Source organism: Odontesthes bonariensis, chromosome 4, assembly GCF_027942865.1.
Source record: "Odontesthes bonariensis isolate fOdoBon6 chromosome 4, fOdoBon6.hap1, whole genome shotgun sequence".
Taxonomy (NCBI): Eukaryota; Metazoa; Chordata; class Actinopteri; order Atheriniformes; family Atherinopsidae; genus Odontesthes; species Odontesthes bonariensis.
Window position 1 is genome coordinate 41,074,898 of NC_134509.1, and position 7,766 is coordinate 41,082,663.

Consider the following 7,766-nt stretch of genomic DNA (forward strand, 5'->3'; position numbering starts at 1 on the left):
AGAAAATGAAAAATGATTATGAAAAAAAATACAAATTACAGTAGGACAAATAGTGATTCACGTGTATTTCACTGCTCTTCTGACTGAGCCGCTGCATCCTGACTCCGCTCTGTAGCGTTTTTTTCTTCTGAAGCCCGCGGTGCAGTGTGTGTTTTTTCGAGAGAAGAACATAGTTATCGGTAGTTGTTGCTCTTTTTTCTTCTGGGCATATTAAACCGCAACGTTATTGACACACATTTTTTAAAATAAAAACCAATAACTTATATTTGTCTTGTTGCCCATACTGCTCGGTTGCAGTTTATTCCTGACTCCCGGTCCCATAAGCACTTTCATACTCCCAGTTCCATAAGCACTGTAGTCAGTGTACATCATTGATATATTTCATTTGAGTGATCAACACCATAGCACTCAATAATACTTCTATATATGCAGTTTTCACACATTTATTTTCATTGAGACACAGTGACAACAATTGTTTATTTTATATTGCTCTCAGGTTGTCTTCTTTTTTACAAGCAGACCCTGACTTTTAACTTGAGGATATTATTTCTATGCTTTCTTTATCTTTCCTCTTTGACCTCTTCTACCCCACGTAACAAAGAGAGCATAGAAACTCTTGCATCTTCCTTTCACAGTTGGTAAGAATCAAAGGTCCCCAAAGCAAACCCTTGAGATTCTATAGGAAAGGCTTGGGGTCATTTTTGACCCCGCTTGTGAAAAACTGGGGTAGTGATACAAAAACTGCAATTTCTTAAAATGTATAAAAACATTTAAAATAAATCAAATGGCCTCAAGTCACAAACATGTTTTATGAGGAATACCTGGAATATGGAATTGTAAAAACTTTTAATTTCAGAGATTTTGAAGAATAACAACCCTTGGGGTCATTTTTGACCCCACTTATGCATCTAATGGTTAAATCTGGCTTTGCAAATGATTATGACTTTCCTGCACTTGAGCATCCTTACAACCTCCAATGACTTGTCCTTGATAGTTACCTGCAGCCTCTCTTGTAACCAGCAAAACAGGAAGCAGAGTTTTAAAGAGAGTTTTATGTGTAGAAGTTTGTTTGGACAATGGTAGCTCATGTAAATGGCCTATGACAAAACATGGTTTCCCTCTCCAGATACACAGGGCATTAAACAACTTAAGAAAAAAATCATCAAACACTTGACCATTCTTTTTTTTTTAAAGTGGATTATTGCTTGTACTCCAAAATATATTTTCCAACACACTACAGTAGTTTTGTCTCTCAGTCAGTCTTATTTGGATAATCTTGGCTGAACTCTGACGCACAACCTGGAAAGGCCTAACGACCATCGTCAACTGTGTGAAACCATCCCCCACACTGCTGACAGTCAAGAGCCCCTTTCACACTGCCGATTAACCCGCGTTTAATTCGCGAATTTAGCGTGTCCGCTGTTGTGTTCACACTGCCGACCCGGGCTGCCGCGTCAACTCGACTCGCCTTTCGACCCGCGTCGGACCCTAGTCTTTTTGCCGAGCCGAGTTTGATGTGAACACAATCGACGCGGGTCGGACGCGGGCGTGGCGTGATGTGAGGAGTTTAAAAGACAGAATGGACAGCTGATTCAGAACAACAGTGACAGGTGAGGACAAGTTTTACTCTGTTTTAGCCTACATCAAGTTGGAGACATTTTTTAATATGGCCAACTGGTGAGACAAGGAGGTCCGCGAGCTCCTCAGCCCCCGAACAGAGGACGTTATTTTCCGCCACATTTCGGGGACGGTGAAAGATGGACCTCTGCTGGAAGGGCTGCCGAGAAAGATGGGAGAGCGCGGTTTCCCAAGCAGCAAGACGCACCGTAAAGTAACATCTCCATGAACTGCATTGCAAAAATGAGTTCTCAAGGTGTCCCGCCATCGTTTGTTTGAAAAATTTGATGCAGACAGGTGTATTTCACCCTAGCTCCGACGCATGGCTTGTGCCTATGTCATTGTACACGCCCAGCATTTTATGTGTTTCGTGTGACGCTCTGCCACTAGGCAACTCCCCCTGAACTCGGCTTCAGGCGACACAGGTCACCCTGACATGCCAAGCGTTCACATTGCTCGACGTGGGTCGGAGGTGCAATTTGGACCCGCTAAGATAGCGGGTCGCAGTGTGAAAGGGGCTAAGGACTGACACAGGTAACCTGGCACAGATTAACATTCCTCAGTTCACTCACTTCTCAGAAGCCACTTCCACAATTCTGCCTTAAAATTAGGATCTGTTAAATACGAGTGACTTCACTACTTCAATGTAGAGGAAAGTTTTGTGTCCACATCATTGGCTTCCTTAGAGTGAATGGAATAAGCCAATGACATAACAAGAAATTAATAGAAATGAAACTGACATGATGGAATACCTGATGACAGCTTTACAGTCATCTTTGGTCAATTAATAACACAAATATGAGCTCTTGAAAGAGTTTTATGTAACATTGTTTGTGTATTTGTAGGTCATTTGATTTGATATTTCAATTGCATTTTATCATATTCACCTTTTTTCCACAGACTGTTTTCCCCTTCTACTAAACACGTTTTAGTACTGAATTATCAGTGTTTCCATCCAACAGTATTTTATATTCAAAGATAAATGATTGAAGAAAAAAAGAAAAGAAAAGAAAGTTCAGTCAATAAATATTAATGAGCAGCGTGTGTAATTGTTTCTGAGGTATATTTCATGCAAGTACTTTTTTCCTTATTTTAACAAACTTGGCTATAAGTAGACTATTCTGATTACACAAAACTGGGAAATGTTTACATCTATTTCTAAAGAACGTCTGAATTACACACTTGAAAATCGGGTGTGCCAAGAATTTTGACCGTGACTGTACAGTCTCAGGGTATGTCATAAAAAAAAAAAAAGTTTTGGATGCAAGTGTGTGACATAAGAAGAGTTTTGTGGGCCGCTTCAGAATTTTTTTAGTTTTTTAGTTTTGTGTGCCACTTCAGATACAGATTTCCCCTCACAGGAGTATGCATATTTTCTTCCAGGCAGGGAGCCTCTTATTTCTATCCTTCTGATTATTCTTATTTTGTTTCATTTTACTGCATTGTTATATCTAGACAGTCGTTATTATTTCTTCTAACTTTTGTTTAGAGCCAGTCAGGTTTCAGTAACAGTCAGACTCTGCCCCCAAGTTGACTGAGCCAGTCAGATATCAGCAGGACTTGTCTCCTTCCTCTTTGACGCCACGTCAGTTTATCTGAATGTTATATTGTTTCCTTGCTTGCTCTCAGGTTGTCTTCTTTTTTACAAGCAGACCCTGACTTTTAACTTGAGGATATTATTTCTATGCTTTCTTTATCTTTCCTCTTTGACCTCTTCTACCCCACGTAACAAAGAGAGCATAGAAACTCTTGCATCTTCCTTTCACAGTTGGTAAGAATCAAAGGTCCCCAAAGCAAACCCTTGAGATTCTATAGGAAAGGCTTGGGGTCATTTTTGACCCCGCTTGTGAAAAACTGGGGTAGTGATACAAAAACTGCAATTTCTTAAAATGTATAAAAACATTTAAAATAAATCAAATGGCCTCAAGTCACAAACATGTTTTATGAGGAATACCTGGAATATGGAATTGTAAAAACTTTTAATTTCAGAGATTTTGAAGAATAACAACCCTCGGGGTTGGTCAAACACTTGACCATTCTTTTTTTTTAAAAGTGGATTATTGCTTGTATTCCAAAATATATTTTCCAACACACTACAGTAGTTTTGTCTCTCAGGCCCCATCCACACGTAGCCAGGTATCTGCTAAAACGAATATATTTTTCCATGTTTGGACCTGTCATCCACATGAAAACGCATCTAAACGAATGTTTTTAAAAACTCCGGGCAAAGTGAAGATTTTTGAAAACTCCGTTTATGCAGCTGCGTGTAGACAGAGATAACCGGAGTTTTGCGTTTTCGAACGTCACAATATGCGCCAAAACAACAACAAATCTGCTTTAAAGTCTAAAGTGCGACCTTTGTTTACTGAAGAAGCATGGATGCCTTGAGAACTGTGGTGGTTATTATTGTGCAGGCGCTGTTTACAGCCTTGATTTTACACGCCCAAGTCGTACTCCTCACTCCTGTCGCTGTCGGAAATTATTACGTCCTCATATCGAGGGGCAGTCATGCGATCGCCTGTCAGTGTGCTCAAAAAAGTTGCGTGCAAACTTTATTATTTAGCTGACGAGGGCAGATTGCGCAAAACAGCAAATGCATTTGGGTTGTCAAGACAGGTGAAAACGCAGATGTTCGGTTATGTGTGGAAGGTGTTTTTTTTTCGAAAACGAGGTAATGTGGATACAAATTATTTTATAGGGGGGGAAACATTCAGTTTTAAAAATACCCGGCTACATGTGTACATAGCCTCAGTCAGTCTTATTTGGATAATCTTGGCTGAACTCTGACGCACAACCTGGAAAGGCCTAACGACCATCGTCAACTGTGTGAAACCATCCCCCACACTGCTGACAGTCAAGGACTGACACAGGTAACCTGGCACAGATTAACATTCCTCAGTTCACTCACTTCTCAGAAGCCACTTCCACAATTCTGCCTTAAAATTAGGATCTGTTAAATACGAGTGACTTCACTACTTCAATGTAGAGGAAAGTTTTGTGTCCACATCATAGACTGAAGATCCATTAAAATCTTTTAACTCTACTTGGAAAACTTTTTGTCACATTGCTTACTACAGTATGCATAATGTTATTGTATGATGGCAGTGAAACGAGTTGCTAAACATATTTCCAAAAACGAATTGGAAATGGCTAACTTTCTATGTTCAGAAAAATTAAAAGCAGAACATCTGTTGCCTGAAGAAACACTCCAAATGGCAAAAGTCAGTAGACTTCTTTTTGCTCTGCAAGATGGAATGGGTAAATTCAAAGGAAAATCCCTGGAAGACATAACACCAAACATCAACTGTAAGTAAAGGATTTCTTTATTTTTTTATTAAATAAAGAAAATTGGATACTTTGTTGAAAAAGAAAATGTGTTTAAGTATTTACTTAACATTTTGTTGCAGCTGAAGAGGAGTCCAGCAACTCAGACGCAGATGTCCAATCTGAGGGGACTGCTACCAGAAATCAAAAAGGTAAATTTTTCCACTATATGCGCTGTAGTAATGGTAAAGAAAAATCTGGCCACTAAACACAGTGTTTTTAAATTATTAAATTATTATCATTATTATTATTAACTATTAATTATTATTGTTAAATCACTTGAATCTCATGTAAACATTTTATTGCTATGTGTTTTCAGAAACTTCAGAGGATGGACACTGTGAAGGGAGCACTGCTACATCAAGAAAGGCAACTGGGGGCTTTAAAAAATCATCATTGCCATTCAGTAAAAAGGGTATGTTATTCCATTCACTCTAAGGAATATTGTCTACATGGAATATCTTTGTTGACCAGATTTGCAGTTAGAAAATGAATAAATGTATTAATAAAAACCACTTTCTTCATTTACTTACAGGGAAATCCAAAAGGCCGTGCTCAAAGACTGAGAGAGAAGTCATTGAACAACATTTTAAGGACTTCCTGAAGGAAATGAAGCTCCCTGGAAAAGTGGACTGTCAAAGATGCCTAAATGACAATCAGATCCTAAGGGATAATGGAAGAGACTGGAAAGCAGTGAAATACTTTGTGCATTACAAAATTACATCTATGAAGAGGACTTTGTGGTAACTACGATAAGACCAGTAATGCTTGGAGCCAGAATCCTGACACCTCACATTATGGACCATCAACGTTAACCACCTGGATACTGGGAGCTTGTATTATGGAGTATCAGTGTTGTGTGCCTGAATACTGGGAGCTTGCATTACGGAGCATCAGTGAAAGGGTCACAATGTTGGTAGTCCATGTAAACGGAGCATCAGTGTACTGAATTTAACATGTGAGCTGTTGTAGTTGGCTGCAGCTAATTCTTTCACTGTTCTTTTCGCTGCTTTTTTTTTTTTTTACCTGGCTTATTCATTAGTAGTTCATGTAAACATTGCATCATTGCCATAATATTGAAACAACTGTTTTTGATAACTCATATTTAACTATAATTGTTGCTACAAACATTTATATATTTTATTTATTGTACTGTCATTTGTTTATTAAGCAATTATTGTCTAACAGCACTCATCACTGAGGGTGGAAAGTCTGTATTACCGCGAGGGGGGCTCTTATAGTGAGCTTATGAGATTTTTCATGTGATAAGCTGTCTTGATAGTTTATTATGTGGAAAGCCATTTCCGTCGTTAGGAGTGCAGCAAAAGCAAGTGAGAAACTCTCAGTTTAGGAGTTTGTGATTGTATGTATTTCAAAGCACTTCAAATAAACTTTGGCCTAACATACAAACTGTTCTGCATTTTTGCACTTCTTTCTGAGTTTTGTTGAATACAAACCGTTAAACAAAAACTTAACAGGTGTTCAATACCATTCAACAGAGGACCAGTGTCATTTTGTACAGGCAAAGTGTGGACTAAAGTCATTCTTTTTCTGTTTTATAACACGAAGTTCCAAAGAAAAATCAATGTAAATAACGTTTTCATTTTATGCAAACTCAGTTTCATCCATCAAATATGCCTTTTGTATTTGCCAATGCGTTTTTTTTAAATCATCAACATGTTACATAGGCTGTCATCCTCAGAAAAAAGTCACACTTTTAGTGTATGACAACAATGCAGGTAAGAAGTAAAAAAATCTCCAGTACAGCCTTAGGGACTGTAGAAATTGTTGTTGCAAAAGTTTAACACTGAACTTTGTGAGGTTAATCTGTACTCTACCTGACTTATCACTTGTACTGTATTTCAGACTCCCATTACCTCATCCCCCCCCACTTTACCTGTTAACTGACTGTTCTCTGGTAACACCTTCATGTCAATATCTGAAATAGTTTAATATTGTTTCACTTGTGTTTTTCCAGTACATCAGACATTTCAAATGCTAGTGACAACATTGCCACTTTGTTAAAATATAACACTACAAATCTAAGATTATGCTTAGATTATAATTATTTTCTTTTGTTGACCATTTTGCTTATTTATTTCTTATTCATACATGCTGGAGTGTGTATGTCGCTCCATGCTAACTCAGTGGGAACTTGTGTCATTATTTACCAGCCAACAGTGGACCCCTGTCATTCCATATAAACCAAGTGTGGACCTTTTCCTGTAATGCTTAACAATTAATTAAATACATCCTCATACAGATTTAGGATGCAAGTACATAAAAATGATTGAAATCACATGCTTTTAAAAAGTATAAGTTCGATGATGGTGGCCCCCACTAGAGTTCTCAACGGGTCGGGTCGGCCCAAAAAACCCGACGGGACCCGCGGGTTCGGGCCGGGTTCGGGTCAAAAATATAAGCAGATGACTCGGGTCGGGTCGGTCCTCGGGCTTAATCTTTTCCGTCCAGTGAAAAAAAAAATTTTAAAAATCTATTAATCATCGCTGCTGTTTACCGTGAATCATGGTGAATTTCCCCTTGGGGATCAATAAAGTATCTATCTATCCATCCATCCATCCATCCATCCATCCATCCATCCATCCATCCATCCATCTATCTATCTATCTATCTATCTATCTATCTATCTATCTATCTATCTATCTATCTATCGTAACGAAAGTCTGCATGGAGCGGGGACAGACATGACAGGTGAATTCACCGTCGCTACAGGATTGGGAAAATCAGAGGTCTGGAAAGTGTTTGGAGTGGTGCTGGATTCTGATGGAAATTCCACAGGTTATGTGCAATGCTCAAAATGCAAG

General features: G+C 38.6%; 1 long non-coding RNA gene across 1 annotated transcript; it reads left to right on the forward strand.

Moving 5' to 3' along the window:
• The first annotated feature begins 4,822 nt into the window (after positions 1-4,822).
• Positions 4,823-5,508, forward strand: LOC142379462 (uncharacterized). The gene is made up of 4 exons (XR_012769692.1): positions 4,823-4,923; positions 5,025-5,093; positions 5,261-5,356; positions 5,477-5,508. It is a non-coding gene; the product is annotated as an uncharacterized LOC142379462 (long non-coding RNA).
• The last annotated feature ends 2,258 nt before the right edge of the window (positions 5,509-7,766 follow it).